We start from the raw sequence: 20,695 nt of genomic DNA, 5'->3' as shown, positions 1-20,695 counted from the left end.
ATGGAGAGAAGACGTGAGAAGAGAGTTGGTCATATTATTTATACTTTTATCACTCAGTGTGAGAGAGTAATGAAGGCGACCTCAGCAGAGCTGTTAGGTCTGGTATGTTGGAATGCTTGGATCTGTCACCCTCTTCACTGGTTTCCTGAATGACCCCCGCGCCCCCACCATCCCCTACCCTCCTTGTCACCCCCCAGCTCCCGAAACATGTCTGAACACGCCTGAGCCCCTTACCCCTCCTGTTTCCCAAAGCCTGCTGCGTACAACCAAAATATTACATGATTACAATTAAAAAATGAATATGAGACTATGTTTCTTCTATGGCTTATTGTACGTCTCGTTTGGCTGTTTGGCAGTTCTGGAATCAAAACAAGTAAAATGTCCGTATTTGGTGTATATATTGCAAACAGAACATTAAAAAACTGAACAACAGAAATGTAAGATATTTCTTCATTCTGTTTGCATAAGTACCCTTTCTTGAACTTCAGAAACTGCAAATATGATACAAATATTTTGTAAACAACAGATATGAAAATATGTGGAGGCCTTATGTTTTACACAGACGGAGTGGTCATCTGGACCTGAGGAAAAGCAGACATCCCTTTTTAAAACACAGTATTCATTTAGATTGTGAGGAGGACATGGCTTTTGAGTGACCAGGGTGATCCTCAAGTGGATAGTTGATTGGACATTTGTTTCAGGTTGATAAGACGATTGGCAGAGGATGTTAAGGTGTGAGTTTAAGTGCATTGGCCATGTCATTAAGAGTCTTAGTAAACTTCTCACACTTTCTTCTCATCCTCCTTTCTTTCTCTTCAGTATCACAGGTTAAACCAGAGTGCAGAGCAGAGCAGAGCTTAAAACGTACGTCTGCTAGGATGCAGAAAATAGTACAAATAAAGAAAACTCTTGAATGAGTTGGTGTGTCCATACTTTTGACTGGTACTGTATATGTGTGAGTGTGTGTGTGTTGTGTGTGTGTCAAGTGTAGGTTCTCAGCCTTATCTATGTCTTTGATACATTCACTTATTTGGCCACACATCTCCATTGCCATGTCCCTTCCCCCGCACTCTTTCTAAATGAAGCTGTCTCTCGTCTTCCTTAAACTTTCTGTCCCAGATTAGTCCCCAACCCCCACTCACCACAGCCCGCCCACCCCCTCCACCTTAGTGGCTCACGAGGCAACAGCACTTAGAGGTCAGGTGTCAGAGGTGACGGTTCAAGGATGTCCAGGCTTAGAACCAGCAGTGGCCAGTGCTATAGTGAATATTCTGTGTGTGTGTGTGTGTGTGTGTGTGTGTGTGTGTGTGTGTGTGTGTGTGTGTGTGTGTGTGTGTGTGTGTGTGTGTGTGTGTGCGTGTGCGTGTGCGTGTGTGTGTCTTGCGGTATTTAACCGGTTGAAAGGAAACTGTCCATCAATAGGAAATCTGAAAACAATTTGACTGCATTAAGGCGTTTAAAGCGTCGCCACTGATTTCTCTATTGGCCTCTCATCAATACCACAACACCAGTGTTCTACTGGTTGGTGATTCACAGAAGGCCCCTCTTTACCATTTCATTCATTTATGCATGCATTTTTCTGCTCCCTTGTTAATTTACGCCCTTGTTTATTCATTAATTAATTCAGTATTGACTTAATATTGATACAGCTTTAATCAGTTTTTTCAAACAGAATATTTGTGGAGCGTGTGTTTGTTTGCGTGTGTGTGTGTGTATTGGGAGAAGCATTGGAATGCACTAAGAGGGGGGAGTGTTAACAGGCCCTTGTAACTCTAATCCTTTCCCACTCTGTAATTTACTCTGCTGTCGATGGGCCAATAAGAGATAATAACATGATTGATAACCAAGTCATTCCACCAGAGTGCCTCTGGGTTCTCAGGAGGACGGAATAGAATAAATTGAACAGAGTCAGATGGTGCCAACAGAGAGGGCTGCCTCGCTTCTAGTCCTTAGGAAACTTTGCAGTGTTTATTTTTTTATGTATTATTTCTTACATTGTTAGCCCAGAAAATCTTATTTTGACAAGCATTTCGCTTCACTCGTAATAACATGGGCTAACCATGTGTATGTGACCAATAAAATTTGATTTGAACACATCAAACATATGGAAACCAAATATTTGACTCCGTTCCATCAATTCCATTCCAGCCATTACAATGACACCGTCCTCCTATAGCTCCTCCCACCAGCTTCCTTTAGATTCCACCTACAGATGTAGGATCTTAATTTGATCACTCTTTTGTTACTGAGAATGTTCCTGCACAGCAAGAAATGCAAACTTGTAATGTATTTGAGTTTTTAAAATGCTTCTAAAGTTTGTAATTGCCACATTAAAATGTCAGACTTGATTTGCCCTAACGAAACATTTATAAACTTTTTATAATTATAATCAACATAATAACTAACATTCCCTATTGCTGCAAGATTATTCCCCTGCTGTAACAAACTGGCTCAAATTAAGATCCTACATCTGTAGCAGTAGAGGATCATCAGAGGAGGAAGGGGAGGGCCATCCTCAGTAACTATCAGAATAATTGTTTTTGTGAAACATTCAAAAAGTTATACTTTTAGATAAATCTACACTAAATATATTCACATCACCAAATAATTTATTAAAACACAATGTTTTGCAATGAAGGTCTACAGTAGCCTCAACAGCCCACTGTTTGTAGCACCATGGTTTGGCTGAGGACAGCTAGTTTCTGTCCTCCTTTGGGTACATTGGCTTCAATATCAAACCTAGGAGGATCAGATAATTAATCTAATACTAAACGCATAAGCTACAGCTAGCTAGCACTGCAGTGCATAAAATGTGCTGAGTAGTTGGCTCAAAGAGAGAGAAAGACAGTTGAACAGTTTTGAATAAATTATTTTCTACAAAAATGAAGGAAAAGCTAGCGAATGCAGCTAGCTAGTTTTGCCTACTCAAACACCCAGCTCAATCAGAGAAGGATGCTATGTTAGCTAGCTAGCTATGTTTATCCAAGTCAAGATAAGCTTTTGGTTTTATTAATTTATTGCCACCGGGGCCCGCCGGTGTAAATGCTGAACTGCTTGCTGTATATTGTACTGCATGATTGTAACCGGTTTACTAATGCGTTAGTTAAAGTAGCTAAAGTAAAAGTAGCTGATGTTAGCTAATGTGGTGACAACGATGTAGGCTGTGTGTAGCGGTTAGCGGTTATGGTATTAATGTATGGCTTCTGAAAGTTTTTTTTCCGCCTGATCACAGACAGCTGTTGTGTTGTGCGATGAAGTCTACAAGCGAAGGGAAAAGGTGAGAGGAGAAGAGCGCATAGATGCGAGAAGGAATTATACAACAATCAAAGTGATCATGGTGTTTGTATGTGGCTGCTATGAATGTGAACTGTGTTGCGGTTGATGGGGGTGTATTCATTCCGCCGATTCTGCTGAAAAATGTTTCTTAAGCATGAGATATCAGTGAAAAGTGACAGAGCTCGAGCAGTGTTCGCCAGACCGTGAGACATCCCGAAAATCGTCTGTAGCGCCCGAACGGCCTACAAACTTTTACACCTCTATGGAAAGATCAGACTCTCACGAACACGTGTCTTGGGACTCGTCTGAAGTTGGAACAGCCGATCTGCCAACTTTTGTCTGTAGCATCCATTCAGTTTGGGCTACACACTTATATCACCCCTCTGTGTAAAGGTGAGAATCTCAGACGTTTTCTCACACGTTTTCCTCTATGACGCCCACAGGCCTCACAAGACTCGTCTGAAAGTCCCCCGGTACCAGTCAAAACATTTTCTGGAAGTACTGTATATATGGAGACTGTTTAGTGTTAAAAAAAGGGGTTAAATACATGTCAAAAAAATTACAAATGTTTCCTGATCTTTCTTATATCTCTCAGATATAGGATAGACACATCAAAACAAACTTCCTTTAGATTTTTTTGGGGTGACTATCTGTAGTGAATCTGTTATTCAATGCGTTTGTATGGGCGAATAGCAGTAAGGCCAAATAAAATGTTTCATCAAATAATTATATATTTTGTGGTCTGAAAGTTATAAATCAAACAGCAAAATGATCCTTGGTATGACCTTCTTAACACAATTCTACATAGCTTAGTAGTACCCCCAAAAACGGGGATAAACATAGCTGAATTTGTCCAATAGATACTGTTGTTTGCAACTGTTCGACTAATGATTACGCTGTAGATCAGCTAGATGCAGGCAAGAGTGTGTAAGGAGGTATTGAATGTGTCACTGTCTGTCACCTTGATAACTCACATGTTTCTCTCGACCTCTGCAGCTTTGTAGACTTTAATTTGTAGGCTAGGTTGTAGCAACCTCATGATGGGAATAGGGAAAATTATAGTATCATGTAGTAAGTAGCCTAAACGTATCGATGTTACATTGAGCTGGGTGAATGGAATATGAATGACAGTACAATACAACAACAACAAAAATTGTCTTCCCTCATCTTAAAGGGCACCGAATGCCACTGATCTGTAGTCACATCCATAAAAAAGAAACTCATTACAGTTCTGTGTTCACTTCAGTACTACACGCTACAATGTGAAACGTCCAAACTAAAACCAGTCAAAAAAAACAAAATCAAACAAATGTACTCCAAATTGAAACAGCTGTACATTGAAAATTTGACAAACTAAATGAAATTACAAAATAAACTTGATTGCTATCTGTCTCTATATCAAAAATGTATATTGGCCGAATATCCAAGTGACCACAGTGTGGAAATTGAAAAAGGAAGACACCTAAAATCTTGGCTACCAAGAGATCAGAGAATATGCAGGTATTGTGATTTAAAGGAGGTAAAAACTGAGTTGCTCTTCCTGTGTTCCTGCTAGTTTCATGTTTTGTGTGGACCCCAGGAAGAGTAGCTGCTGTTTTCGCAACAGCTAATGGGGATCCTAATAAAATACCTATAAAATAATATGTGCATCAAATAATATGTAATACACTCATTCACAAACTCATACAGTTGAAGTCGGAAGTTAATTAGCAAACACTTAGGTTGGAGTCATTAGAAGTCGTTTTTCAACCACTCCACACATTTCTTGTAAACAAACAATAGTTTTGGCAAGTCGGTTAGGACATCTACTTTGTGCATTACACAAGTAATTCTTCCAACAATTGTTAACAGACAGATTATTTAACTTATAATTCACTTTGTAATTAACTTATAATTCACTTTGACTGTGCCTTTAAAAAGCTTGGAAAATTCCAGCAAATGATGTCATGGCTATAGAAGTTCTGATAGGCTAATTGACATAATTTGAGTCAAATAGAGGTGTACCTGTGGATGTATTTCATGGCTTATCTTCAAACTCAGTGCCTCTTTGCTTGTCATCATGGGAACATCAAAAGAGATCAGCCAAGACCACAGAAAAAAAATTGTAGACCTCCACAAGTCTGGTTCATCCTTGAGAGCAATTTCCAAACGCCTGAAGGCACCACGTTCATCTGTACAAACAATAGTACGCAAGTATAACACCTTGGACCACGAAGCCGTCATTCCGCTCAGGAAGGAGACGTGTTCTGTCTCCTAGAGATGAACGTACTGTGGTGTGAAAAGTGCAAATCAATCCCAGAACAACAGCAAAGGACCCTGTGAAGATACTGGAGGAAACAGGTACAAAAGTATCTATATCTACAGTAAAACGAGTCCTATATCGACATAACCTGAAAGGCCGCTCAGCAAGGAAGAAGCCACTGCTCCAAAACCGCCACACAAAAAGCCAGACTATGGGTCTGGTGCACTTCACAAAATAGATGGCATCATGAGGAATGAAAATTATGTGGATATATTGAAGCAACATCTCAAGACATCAGTCAGGAAGTTAAAGCTTGGTCGCAAATGGGTCTTCCAAATGGACAATGACCCCAAGCATATTTCCAAAGTTGTAGCAAAATGGCTTAAGGACAACAAAGTCAAGGTATTGGAGTGGCCATCACAAAGCCCTGAACTCCATCCTATAGAAATTGAGTGGGCAGAACTGAAAAAGCGTGTACGAGCAAGGAGGCCTGCTAACCTGACTCAGTTACACCAGCTCTGTCAGGAGGAATGGGCCAAAATTCACCTAACTTATTTTGGGAAGCTTGTGGAAGGCAACCTGAAGCGTTTGACCCAAGCTAAACAATTTAAAGGCAATGCTACCACATACTAATTGAGTGTATGTGAACTTCTGACCCACTGGGAATGTGATGAAAGAAATAAAAGCTGAAATTAATAATTTTCTCTAATATCATTCTGACATTTCACATTCTTAAAATATAGTGGTGATCCTAATTGACCTAAGACAGGGAATTTTTACTATTTTGTGAAACTGAAAAACTGAGTTTAAATGTATTTGGCAAAGCTGTATGTCAACTTCCGACTTCAACTGTATCTGAATCTGAGTAGGTTTGGGATACATACCAACATTTATGTTGGAGATAGCAGTATCTCTGTGTACCAAATGTTCTACAGACTGACAAAATTTGTTATTTTCAGGATAATTAGATGATACTAAGACACTTTAAGGTGCTTTTAATACATATTGTGTATCTATTTATCATAGAAATTTGCATCATGTGCCATGTAATGTTTTTGCACTGTTTAAATGTTCTTGATGGGCCCACTCCTTGGTGGTATGTAATGTGGTTCTAAGGATAAGGGTTTGGCCACATAACTAAGGCAAAGGCGAGCTTGTTTGGATTTTTGTCTGTACTCATACTGTATACAGTTAGTGAGCTTTTTACATAATGTCTGTCTGTCAGGCTGAAACACCCCCAAGTCCACACAGTATTTCTCAACATAGATGAGTCACTGACTAACTGGCACGGGTTTAAACGAGAGCGTCCCGCAACTTCAGTTCCATGCGGCTGAACATAATGGGATAATAAAAGACTGGAGATAGGCAGGAACCTTTTTTAAAGGCTATACTCTGAGGAAACAGGCCTTTCATCAGCCTTGTATTTAACTAAGATTACAAGAAGCAATTAAAGGAGACCTCTGGTATCATGGGAAGTGGTGGGGAGTGCAGAGAAAGCTCTTGTTTGTTGAGCTCCGGGGCAGACAAAACAAGTGGAATCGTTGAGTCATGATTTGATGCTAAACATGGGCGCGGTGGGATAAATGTAAACAGAGGCTTGCTACAGAGATGTACACACACTGATACTTTTATAAAGTACATAGAGGATTTTGTACATATACTTCTACAAATATTAATCATGCTTTTTTTTGTTCATAAAACACTATAATAACACTGTCTAAAGGAAATGAACCAAAACATGAATGTCATACAAAAGTTTGGGTATTCAAAGATGCTGTTTACGTTTTGCTCGGTTCATTTTGTAACACTGTATAATATAACCCTTTGTTCATAAAGTATATTTTCCCCCGAGGGGCGCAGCAGTCTAAGGCACTGCATCTAAATGCTAGAACCGTCACTACAGACTCTGGTTCGATTCCAGGCTGTATCACAACCGGCCGTGATTGGGCGGCGCACAATTGGCTCAGCGTAGTCCGGGTTTGACCGGGGTAGGCCGTCATTGTAAATAAGAGTTTGTTCTTAACTGACTTGCCTAGTTAATTAAGGTTAAATATATATATATATATACAAACATTTTAGATCGTGTCATGCTTTATCAAAGTACTATCTATTAGTAATTTACTCATGTCAACTAAACCTTTGCCGCGAAGGATTACATCAAAAACACCAATTGTGAGCAACATTAATTTTGTGAGTGTGGAGATATTGTTGATATGTCAAAAGGCATTTAGGATATTCAGGAATGAGTCAATGAAAATGTGTTTTTAGTAACATGTCAGTGAAAACAAAATCAGAATTCAGGTAATTTCCTATATTTAATTTGCTATTAAGATACATTTAATAAATAACAATATAAACTCAGCAAAGAAAGAAACGTCCCTTTTTCAGGACCATGTCTATAAAAGATCATTCGTAAAAATCCAAATAACTTCACAGATCTTCATTGTAAAGGGTTTAAACACTGGTTCCCATGCTTGTTCAATGAACCATAAACAATTAATGAACATGCACCTGTGGAACGGTCGTTAAGACACTAACAGCTTACAGACGGTAAGCAATGAAGGTCACAGTTATGAAAACTTAGGACACTAAAGAGGCCTTTCTACTGACTCTGAAAAACACCAAAAGTAGGATGCCCAGGGTCCCTGCTCATCTACTTTAGGCATGCTGCAAGGAGGCATGAGGACTGCAGAAGTGGCCAGGGCAAAAAATTGCAATGTCCGAACTGTGAGACAGCGCTACAGTGAGACAGGACAGACAGCTGATCGTCCTTGCAGTGGTAGACCACGTGTAACAACACCTGCACTGGATCTGTACATCCGAACGTCACACCTGCGGGACAGGTACAGGATGGCAACAACAACTGCCCGAGTAACACCAGGAATGCACAATCCCTCAATCAGTGCTCAGACTGTCCGCAATAGGCTGAGAGAGGCTGTACTGAGGGTTTTTAGGCCTGTTGTAAGGCAGGTCCTCACCAGACATCACAGGCAACAACGTCGCCTATGGGCACAAACCCACCATCGCTGGACCAGACAGGACTGTCAAAAGTGCTCTTCACTGACGAGTCGCGGTTTTGTGTCACCAGGGGTGATGGTCAGATTCACGTTTATCGTCGAAAGAATGAGCGTTACACTGAGGCCTGTACTCTGGAGCGGGATCGACGTGGAGGTGGAGGGTCCGTCATGGTCTGGGGCGGTGTGTAACAGCATCATCGGACTGAGCTTGTTGTCATTGCAGGCAATCTCAAAGCTGTGCGTTACAGGGAATTCATCCTCCTCCCTCATGTGGTACCCTTCCTGCAGGCTCATCCTGACATGACCCTCCAGCATGACAATGCCACCAGCCATACTGCTCGTTCTGTGCGTGATTTCCTGCAAGACAGGAATGTCAGTAGTCTGGCTTGGCCAGCGAAGAGCCCGGATCTCAATCCCATTGAGCACGTCTGGGACCTGTTGGATCGGAGGGCGAGGGCCATGGCCATTCTCCCCAGAAATGTCCGGGAACTTGCAGGTGCCTTGGTGGAAGAGTGGGGGTAACATCTCACAGCAAGAACTGGCAAATCTGGTGCAGTCCATGAGGAGGAGACGCACTGCAGTACTTAATGCAGGTGGTGGCCACACCAGATACTGACTGTTACTTTTGATTTTGACCCCCCCTTTGTTCAGGGACACATTATTCCATTTCTGTTAGTCATATGTCTGTGGAACATGTTCAAATCAAATCAAATGTTATTAGTCACATGCGCCAAATACAACAGCTTTAGACCTTAGAGTGAAATATACTTATGAGCCCCTAACTGACAGTGCAGTTTCAAGAAATACGGATAAGAAAAAGAGATAAAAGTAACAAGTAATTAAAGAGGAGCAGTAAAAAATAACAATATATACAGGGGGGTGCCGGTACAGAGTCAATGTGCGTGGGCACCGGTTAGTTGAGGTAGTATGTACATGCAGGTAGAATTAATTAAAGTGACTATGCATAGATGACAACAGAGAGTGGCAGTGGTGTGGAGAGAGGGGGGGGGGGGGGGCAATTTGAATAGTCTGGGTAGCCATTTGACTAGATGTTCAGGAGACTTATGGCTTGGGGGTAGAAGCTGTTTAGAAGCCTCTTGGACCTAGACTTGGAGCTCCGGTACAGCTTGCCGTGTGGTAGCAGAGAGAATAGTCTGTGACTACAATGGATGGAGACAATTTTCAGGGCCTTCCTCTGACACCGCTTGGAAGAGAGGTCCTGGATGGCAGGAAGCTTGGCCCCAGTGATGTACTGGGCCATTCGTACTTCCCTCTGTTGTGCCTTGCAGTTGGAGGCCGAGCAGTTGCCATACCAGGCAGTGTTGCAGCCAGTTAGGATGCTCTCGATGGTGCAGCTGTGGAACCTTTTGAGGATCTGAGGACCCATGCCAAGTCTTTTCAGTCTCCTGAGAGGGAATAGGTTTTGTCGTGCCCGCTTCACGACTGTCATGGTGTGCTTGGACGATGTTACTTTTTTGTTGATGTGGACACCAAGGAACTTGAAGCTCTCAACCTGCCCCCTGCAGCCCCGACGATGAGAATGGGGGTGTGCTCGGTTCTCTTTTTCCTGTTGTCCACAATCATCTCCTTTGTCTTGATCACATTGAGGGAGAGGTTGTTGTCCTGGCACCACATGGCCAGGTCTCTGACCTCCTCCCTATAGGGTGTCTCTATGTAGTCGGTGGTAAGGCCTACCACTGTTGTGTCATCGGCAAATGTAATGATGTTGTTGGAGTCATGCCTGGCCATGCAGTCATGAGTGAACAGGGAGTACAGGACGGGGCTGAGCACGCACCCCTGAGGGGCCCCTGTGTTGAGGATCAGCGTGGCGGATGTGTTGTTACCTACCCTTACCACCTGGGGATGGCCCGTCGGGAAGTCCAGGATCCAGTTGCAGAGGGAGGTGTTTAGTCCCAGGGTCCTTAGCTTATTGATGAGCTTTGAGGGCACTATGGTGTTGAATGCTGAGCTGTAGTCAATGAATAGCATTCTCACATCGGTGTTCCTTTTGTCCAGGTGGGAAAGGGCAGCGTGGAGTGCAATAGAGACTGCATCATCTGTGGATCTGTTGTGCAAATTGGAGTGGGTCTATGGTTTCTGGGATGACGGTGTTGATGTTAACTATGACCAGACTTTCAAAGCACTTCATGGCTACAGACGTGAGTGCTATGGGTCGCTAGTCATTTAGGCAGGTTACCTTAGTGTTCTTGGACACAGGTAGTATGGTGGTCTACTTAAAACATGATGGTATTATAGACTCGGACAGAGAGAGGTTGAAAATGTCAGTGAAGACACTTTCTAGTTTGTCAGCGCATGCTCGCAGAATACGTCCTGGTAATCCGTCTGGCCCTGCGTCCTTGTGAATGTTGACCTGTCTAAAGGTCTTACTCACATTGGCTGCGGACGCGTGATCACACAGTCTTCCGGTACAGCTGGTGCGCTCATGCATATGTCAGTGTTATTTGCCTCGAAGCGAGCATAGAAGTAGTTTGCTCGTCTGGTAAGCTTGTGTCACTGGGCAGCTCTCAGCTCTCGGCTGTGCTTCCTTTTGGAGTCTGTAATGGTTTGCAGGCCCTGCCACATCCGGCGTGCGTCAGAGCCGGTGTAGTACGACTTGATCTTAGTCCTGTATTGATGCTTTGCCTGTTTGATGGTTCGTAGGAGGGCATAGTTGGATTTCTTATAAGCTTCCGGGTTAGAGTCCCGCTCCTTGAAGCGGCAGCTCTAGCCTTTAGCTCAGTGCGGATGCTGCCTGTAATCCATGGTTTCTGGTTATGGTATGTATGTATGGTCACTGTGGGGACGACGTCATCGATGCACTTATTGATGAAGCCAATGACAGATGTGGCGTACTCCTCAATGCCTGTCACACCCTGACCTTAGTTATCTATGTTTTCTTTATTATTTTGGTTAGGTCAGGGTGTGACGAGGGTGGGTATGCTTGTTTTGTATTATCTAGGTTTTTTTGTATGTCTAGGGATGTTGGTAAGTCTTGGCATATGTATGTCTATGGTGGCCTGAATTGGTTCCCAATCAGAGGCAGCTGTTTATCGTTGTCTCTGATTGGGGATCATATTTAGGTTGCCATTTTCCCTTTTGGTTTTGTGTGTTCTTATTCTATGTTTAGTTGCCTGTCTGCACTAGCCATATTAGCTTCACGGTTCGTTTTATTTTGTTTGTTTTGTTCAGTGTTCCTTCTTTTAAATAAAGAAGAATCACGCTGCACCTTGGTCTCCTCCCTATGACGGCCGTGACAATGCCATTGGAGGAATCCCGGAACATATTCCCGTCTGTGCTAGCAAAACAGTCCTGTAGCTTAGCATCTGCTTCATCTGACCACTTTTTATTTAATCTAGTCACTGGTGCTTCCTGCTTTAATTTTTGTTTGTAAGCAGGAATCAGGAGGATCGAATTATGGTCAGATTTGACAAATGGAGGGAGAGGGATAGCTTTGTATGCATCTCTGTGTGTGGAGTATAGGTGGTCATGAGTAATTTTCCTCTCATTGCACATTTAACATGTTGATAGAAATTTGGTAAAACTGATTTAAGTTTTGCATTAAAGTCCCGCTACTAGGAGCGCCGTCTCTGGGTGAGCGTATTCTTTTTTGCTTATGTCGAAAACACAGCTCATTCAATGCTATCTTGGTGCCAGCCTCTAGACTGTGATGATATGTAAACAGGTACAAAGAATGTAGACAAACTTTCTCGGTAGGTAATGTGGTCTGCAGCATATTAGGAGGAACTCTTCGTCATTCGAGCATTGGCTCGAGACTTCCTTAGATATCGTGCACCAGCTGTTGTTTACAAAAATACATAGACCGCCGCCCCTTGTCTTACCAGACGCCGCTGTTCTATCCTGCCGGTCCATCGTATAACCAGCCAGCTGTATGTTGATATTGTCCTCGTTCAGCCTCGACTCCGTGAAGCATAAGATGTTACAGTTTTTAATGTCCCATTGGTAGTTTAATCTTCCCAATAACTCGTCCATTTTATTGTCCAAAGATTGCATGTTGGCGAGCAGAATTGAGGGGAGTGGGTGTTAATTTGATCGCCTCCTACTCCTCAGAATGCAGCCCGCCCTCTGAAATCTCTTTCTCCGCCACCTCTTCATGCAGATCGGGGCCTGTTCCCGAGGGAGCCGTATATCCTCCGCCTCGGGTTCGTCAGAGTTGTGAAAGAAGAAAAAGGATTCTGCTAGTTCGTTGTGAGCAATCGCAGTCCTGATGTCCAGAAGTAATTTTCGTTCATAAGAGACGGTAGCTGCAAGATTATGTACAAAAATAGTAAAAATATTATTACAAACAACGCAGATACAGTTGATGTCGGAAGTTTAAATACACCTTAGCCAAATACATTTAAACTCAGTTATTCAAAATTCCTGACATTTAATCCAAGTAAAAATTCCCTGTCTTAGGTCAGTTAGGATCACCACTTTATTTTAAGAATGTGAAATGTTAGAATAATAGTACACACAATGATTTATTTCAGCTTTTATTTCTTTCATCACATTCACAGTGGGTGAGAAGTTTACATACACTCAATTAGTATGTGGTACCATTGCCTTTAAATTGTTTAGCTTGGGTCAAACGTTTCGGGTAGCCTTCCACAAGCTTCCCATAATAAGTTGGGTGAATTTTGGCCCATTCCTCCTGACAGAGCTGGTGTAACTGAGTCAGGTTTGTAGGCATCCTTACTCTCATACGCTTTTTCTGTTCTGCCCACACATTTTCTATGGGATTGAGGTCAGGGCTTTGTGATGGCCACTCCAATACCTTGACTTTGTTTTCCTTAAGCCATTTTGACACAAATTTGGAAGTATGGGGTTATTGTCCATTTGGAAGACCCATTTGCGACCAAGCTTTAACTTCCTGACTGATGTCTTGAGATGTTGCTTCAATATATCCACATAATTTTCCAACCTCATGATCCCATCTATTTTGTGAAGTGCAGCAGACCCTCCTGCAGCAATGCACCCCCACAACATGATGCTGCCACCCCCATGCCTCACAATTGGGATGGTGTTCTTCGGCTTGCAAGCATCCCCCTTTTTCCCTTAAACATAACGATGGTCATTATGGCCAAACAGTTATTTTTTTGTTTCATCAGACCAGAGGACATTTCTCCAAAAAGTACGATCTTAATCCCCATCTGTAGTTGCAAACCGTAGTCTGGCTTTTTTATGGCGGTTTTGGAGCAGTGGCTTCTTCCTTGCTGAGCGGCCTTTCAGGTTATGTCGATATAGGACTCGTTTTACTGTGTATCTATAGATACTTTTGTACCTGTGTCCTCCAGCATCTTCACAAGGTCCTTTGCTGTTGTTCTGGGATTGGTTTGCACTTTTCACACTAAAGTACGTTCATCGCTAGGAGACAGAACGCATCTCCTTCCTGAGCGGTATGACGGTTGCGTAGTCCCATGGTGTTTATACTTGCGCACTATTGTTTGTACAGATGAACGTGGTACCTTCAGGCGTTTGGAAGTTGCTCCTAATGATGAACCACACTTGTGGAGGTCTTTGATTTTCCCATGATGTCAAGCAAAGAGTTTGAAGGTAGGCCTTGAAATACAGTGGGGAGAACAAGTATTGGATACACTGCCGATTTTGCAGGTTTTCCTACTTACAAAGCATGTAGAGGTCTGTAATTTTTATCATAGGTACACTTCAACTGTGAGACGGAATCTAAAAAAAATCCAGAAAATCACATTCTATGATTTTTAAGTAATTAATATGCATTTCTAATACTAATGTAATGATCCTTTAAACACTTAAAATTCTTAAAGTATCATCATGATTTCTCTCCCAATGGGATATGGATGAATAAAGGGTACATGAAAAATAAGAAATAGTTTTCAGATATGTAGTGTAGCCTAGTTATTAAAGACTACAGGTATCATGCTTAATAACTTGTTGTAAATATATGACCCTTTATGATGTCTTATAATAAGGCTTAAGCTGAATCTAAATGCAAACGACTCGGGATGAAAGCTCCCGAAAAGTGGTAAACAGTAATTAGTGTGGTAAACAGTCATTTCAGGATGCCATGCTATTTATTTTGGTGTGTTATAGTTTCTTGTGGCGCAAGCAAACGCAGCGTGATAGTAGGTCGGGTGACCGAGGCCTTAAGACTCACCGTACAATACGATGCTACAACCGTTAAACAAAGAGTATTTTATCGTAGCAATAGATTTTTGTCCGTTTTATCATTTGTAATAATAATAATTAACGTTGCAAAAGAGAAACTATTATAACACATGGGCTAAGGCTGCAGCTATGACACACACTCCTTATGTAACACATGAGCGTAACACTACAGAGCATAACAATTAAAAACCCTATTCCAAAAGTGACATGCTGGGTGGGTGTCACGATCGTCTTTGGGTGAGAGATTGGACCAAGGCGCAGCGTGTGGAAAGTACATCTTCTTTTATTCAGAAGAGGGAAAAAAACACGAAACGAACACTATACAACTAAACAAACAAAATAACAAACTGACGACCGTGAAGCTATAATAACAAAATGGTGCTGACACTGACCATTACATACTGACATAAACAATTACCCACCAAAAGCTAAAGCCTATGGTTGCCTTAAATATGGCTCCCAATCAGAGACAACAATAACCAGCTGTCTCTAATTGAGACCCAATTCAGGCAACCATAGACTTTCCTAGACACCTACACTGAACACTAAACCATCTCCTCTACTAAACCCCCTAAACCATACAACACCCTAGACAATACAAAAAACACACAAACTTCCCCATGTCACACCCTGACCTAACTAAAATAATAATGAAAACAAAGATAACTAAGGCCAGGGTGTGACATAACCCCCCCCTTAAGGTGCGAACTCCGGGCGCACCAGCATAAAGTCTAGGGGAGGGTCTGGGTGGGCGTCTGTCCACGGTGGCGGCTCTGGCACTGGTCGTGGTCCCCACCCCACCATAGTCACTACCCGCTTTCTTAACCCCACTGGAATAAGGGGCAGCACCGGACTAAGGGGCAGCACCGGACTAAGTGGCAGCACCGGACTAAGGGGCAGCACCGTACTAAGGGGCAGTACCGGACTAAGGGGCAGCACCGGACTAAGGGGCAGCACCGGACTAAGGGGCAGCACCGGACTAAGGGGCAGCACCAGGATAAGGGGCAGCACCAGGATAAGGGGCAGCACCAGGATAAGGGGCAGCACCAGGATAAGAGGCAGCTCCGGACTGAGGGACGGCAGCTCCGGACTGAGGGACGGATCCTGGCTGGATGACGGCTCTGGCGGATCCTGGCTGGACGGCTCATGGCTGGCTGACGGATCTGGCTGCTCATGGCTGGCTGACGGATCTGGCTGCTCATGGCTGGCTGACGGATCTGGCTGCTCATGGCTGGCTGACGGATCTGGCTGCTCATGGCTGGCTGACGGATCTGGCTGCTCATGGCTGGCTGACGGATCTGGCTGCTCATGGCTGGCTGACGGATCTGGCTGCTCATGGCTGGCTGACGGATCTGGACGCTCATGGCTGGCTGACGGCTCTGGCAGATCCTGTCTGGTTGGCGGCTCTGGCAGATCCTGTCTGGTTGGCGGCTCTGGCAGATCCTGTCTGGTTGGCGGCTCTGGCAGATCCTGTCTGGTTGGCGGCTCTGGCAGATCCTGTCTGGTTGGCGGCTCTGGCAGATCCTGTCTGGTTGGCGGCTCTGGCAGATCCTGACTGACGAATGGCTCTAGCGGCTCCTGACTGACTAACGGCTCTGACGGCTCGGGACAGACGGGCGGCTCTAATGGCTCTGGACAGACGGATGGCTCAGACGGCGCTGGGGAGACGGATGGCTCAGATGGCGCTGGGGAGACGGATGGCTCAGATGGCGCTGGGGAGACGGATGGCTCAGATGGCGCTGGGCAGACGGATGGCTCAGATGGCACTGGGCAGACGGATGGCTCTGACCGGATGAGGCGCACTGTAGGCCTGGTGCGTGGTGCCGGAACTGGAGGCACCGGGCTAAGGACACGCACCTTCAGACTAGTGCGGGGAGAAGGAACAGGGCATACTGGACCCTGGGAGCGCACATTAGGCCTAGTGCGTGGTGCCGGAACTGGTGGTACCGGACTGGGGACACGCATCTCAGGGCTAGTGCGGGGAGCAGCAACAGGACGCACAGGACTCTGGGGACACACAGGAGGCTTGGTGCGTGGTTTAGGCACTGGTGGTAAAGGGCTGGAGACACGCACCATAGGGCTAGTGCGTGGAGGAGGCACTGGTGGTACTGGGTTGGGGCGGGGAGGTGGCGCCGGAAATACCGGACCGTGCAGGCGTACTGGCTCCCTTGAGCACTGAGCCTGCCCAACCTTACCTGGTTGTATGCTCCCCGTCGCCCGACCAGTGCGGGGAGGTGGAATAACCCGCACCGGGCTATGTAGGCGAACCGGGGACACCATGCGTAAGGCTGGTGCCATGTAAGCCGGCCCGAGGAGACGCACTGGTGACCAGATGCGTTGGGCCGGCTTCATGACATCCGGCTCAACGCTCAATCTAGCCCGGCCGATACGTGGAGCTGGAATGTACCGAACCGGGCTATGAACGCGTACAGGAGACACCATGCGCTCTACTGCGTAACACGGTGTCTGCCCGTACTCTCGCTCTCCACGGTAAGTACAGGGAGTAGGCGCAGGTCTCCTACCTGACTTCGCCACACTCCCTTTAAGGCCCCCCCCAAGAAATTTTTGGGTTGTACTCACGGGCTTCCAGCCTTGCTTCCGTGCTGCCTCCTCATATCGCCTCCTCTCGGCTTTAGCTGCCTCCAGCTCTTCACGAGGGAGGCGATATTCTCCCGGTTGTGCCCAAGGTCCCTTTCCATCCAATATCTCCTCCCATGTCCATGAATCCTGTGTAGGTGGGTCCTGTTGCCGCTTGACACGCCGCTTGGTCCTGGATTGGTGGGTAATTCTGTCAGGGTTGTGTGCGGAGAATTTTCGGAGTCAAACGCAGGACACAGGTGTTGAGCGAAACCACAGTGATTTACTCAAAATTAATGCACAATTTCCACAAATGGAAATAAACAGATACATACACGTATCAACCACAACACCTAACGTACAAACAATCACGGACAAAACAGAAATGAAAGCCAGAGGGTTAAATAGGGAACATGATGGGGGAATTGAAACCAGGTGTGTATAATACAGACAAAACAAAACGAAACTGAAAAATGGATCGATGGTGACTAGAAAGCCGGTGACGTCGACCGCCGAACACCACCCGAACAAGGAGAAGGGCCGACTTCGGCGGAAGTCGTGACAGTGGGACACTTTGCAAATAAGCAGGTCATTAGAACAAAGATTGTAAGTAGGCCTGCATGCATTCAAGGTATAAAAGACTGAGGGGAAGTTGACGTACAATGGCTTTGCCTATGAAAAAGTGTCTATGTCACTAACAGTTGCCCAACAAGGTCAAGTCTGCTACCTTATACCGTATAAAAACATATATAGCAAAAATGAAGGCTAAATAAGTTTTGTTTCCCGCAGCCAATGTAAAACATCAGTCATTTTTAAACATAAAAACACTTATTATAGCACTTCATCCAGCCTTGGTCATAATGCTCTGTGGATGTTGTTGGATGTTTATGGGTAGATATAAGGACCTATGAAGTGGGGGCTCCCGAGTGGCAGAGCACTCTAAGGCACTGCATCTCAGTGCTAGAGGCGTCACATAATAATGAAATATCGCATTTACATAAGTTTTCAGACCCTTTACTCAGTACTTTGTTGAAGCAGCTTTGGCAGTGATTACAGCCCCGAGTCATCTTGGTATATGACGCTACAAGTTTGGCACACCTGTATTTGGGGAGTTTCTCCCATTCTTCTGTGCAGATCCTCTCAAGCTCTACCAGGTTGGACAGGGAGCATCACTGCACAGCTATTTTCAGGTCCCTCCAGAGAAGCCACTGTCTTGTCTGTGTGTGTTACGCACGCCTCTATGAAGAGGGAACGCAACACCCTGCTACAACTCCCCATGAAGTGAAAGAGGTATGGACTGTAGGTGCGAGAAAGGACGACAAAAGGCAGAATTGACCGCTTACTAGGATTTATTTCCTTTACACGGTAATATGGGGAAAAGGGGCTGGACGGAACCAAAGCAAAGAAAGTAAATATCAAAGCTCCCCCTCTCCTATCTAACCTGCCTACCCACTTCTTACCTAACTTAGTACCACCTGGTGCCCTAACCAAAATACAGGGAGTGGTCTGCCCAGGTCTTACCTAGTGTGCCTAGACAGTGAATATACTACGGGTATATGTATGCCCGCGGGCCTCTTGCCTAAGCACTCCCTAGGTGCCTTCCCCTTCCCCCCTGGGAACAAATGAAACAGAATATCAAACGATACTCAAACAAACTAAGAAACAAAGGACATCAAATAAGCTCTATCTGAGCAACAATCTCACACAGAACATACCAACTGATCCCAGCAACAACTAACACAGTACATACCAAATCACTTTCTGAGAAACAACCAACACTATATAACCCTCTTCTCCCTGACAAACGACCAACACCGCTCTCAGCAATTGAATTCTCTCTGTCACAATCACTCTCTCTCTGCATTCTCTCTCAGCAAAAATCTCTCTCTTCTGAATAACAGAACACTGGCTTTTATAGCTTCAGAAGGCATTGTTAATTGGAGACAGCTGCGTCTTGACGAGGGGGCGGGGTCAGCTCTCCAATCATCAATTGGGGCCGACCAATCAGCTGCTTGGGGAGAATTTCAGGAAGCCATCTTCTGAAACACACACACTCAAATACAAACTACAACACAGAAACTGGGGAACGTAACAGTGTGCTTAGGGTCGTTGTCCTGTTGGAATGTGAACCTTCCCCCCAGTCTGATGTCCTGAGCGCTCTGGAGCAGGTTTTCATCAAGGATATCTCTGTACTATGCTTTCCCTCGATCCTGATTAGTCTCTCAGTCCCTGGCGCTAAAAAACATCCCCATCTTCACAGAGGAACTCTGGAGCTCTGTCAGAGTGACCATCGGGTTCTTGGTCACCTCCCTGACCAAAGTCTTTCTCCCCTGATTGTTATGTTTGGTGTTCTTGGGAACCTTCAATGCTGCAGAAATGTTTTGGTACCCTTCCCCAGATCTGTGCCTCGACACAATCCTGTGTCGGAGCTTGAAGGACAATTCCTTCGACCTCATGGCTTGGTTTTTGCTCTGACATGCACTGTCAACTGTGGGACCTTATATAGACAGGTGTGTGCCTTTCCAAATAATTTCTAATCATTTTAATTTACCACAGGTGGACTCCAATCAAGTTGTGTAAACATCTGAAGGATGATTAATGAAAACAGGATGCACCTGAGCTGAATTTCGAGTCTCATAGTAAAGAGTCTGAATACTGATCTAAATAAGGTTTTTGTAAAAAATATCTAAAAACCTGTTTTCGCTTGTCATTATGGCGTATTGAGTGTAGATTGGTGAGGAAAACATGTAATTTCATCCATTTCAGAATAAGTCTTTAACATAACAAAAAGTGGGAAAAGTCAAGGAGTCAAGGAGAGTACTTTCCGAATACCCTAGTTACATTTTCCTCTTACGAAACAATTCAAAGTGGAGTCCCTGTCATTTTGTCTGAAGAGTTGACCAGTAGCAGAAAGTAAAAACCTCTCAGTTAGATAACAGTTTAGATACTTTGGGGTTGGACTTGTGCCTCATTTAAAAGTCGAAAATTTTAAAACCTCTGTTGTATTAAAGTTTAGACACATATGTTAATGTTGTGTCTATAGGGTCATAGATTCAAATGTGTTTAAACAGCCAGTGATGTGGAACAGATCATCTATAGGCCAGACCCTAATAATCAATAGACGTGTTTAATGCTAATCATCAGGAATGCCCATGTATTGATCCTCTGCTTCTCAGAGAACCCACTCCAGTTGGACACACACAAAACCCCCCGCTGAGTCGAGGATGGGCAAGATCAGATCAGACTGTTGTAGTTATTGATCACTTGGCCCTGTGAGAGACCAGGTCACTTGGTAGTCTGTCACAGCACTGGACGTGGTGGTTAGGAGACGAGGCAATGGTGACCCACACTTCAAAGGGAAGGGACAGACTGGAAGCTGGACGGACAGAGATGGGTAATGATGGTTGGGGGGTGAGAGGAAAAAGAGAGCGAGAGAGAG

This window comes from Salvelinus namaycush, chromosome 24 (genome assembly GCF_016432855.1).
Source record: "Salvelinus namaycush isolate Seneca chromosome 24, SaNama_1.0, whole genome shotgun sequence".
NCBI classification, from domain to species: domain Eukaryota; kingdom Metazoa; phylum Chordata; class Actinopteri; order Salmoniformes; family Salmonidae; genus Salvelinus; species Salvelinus namaycush.
Note: the sequence above shows the minus strand (reverse complement) of the source record.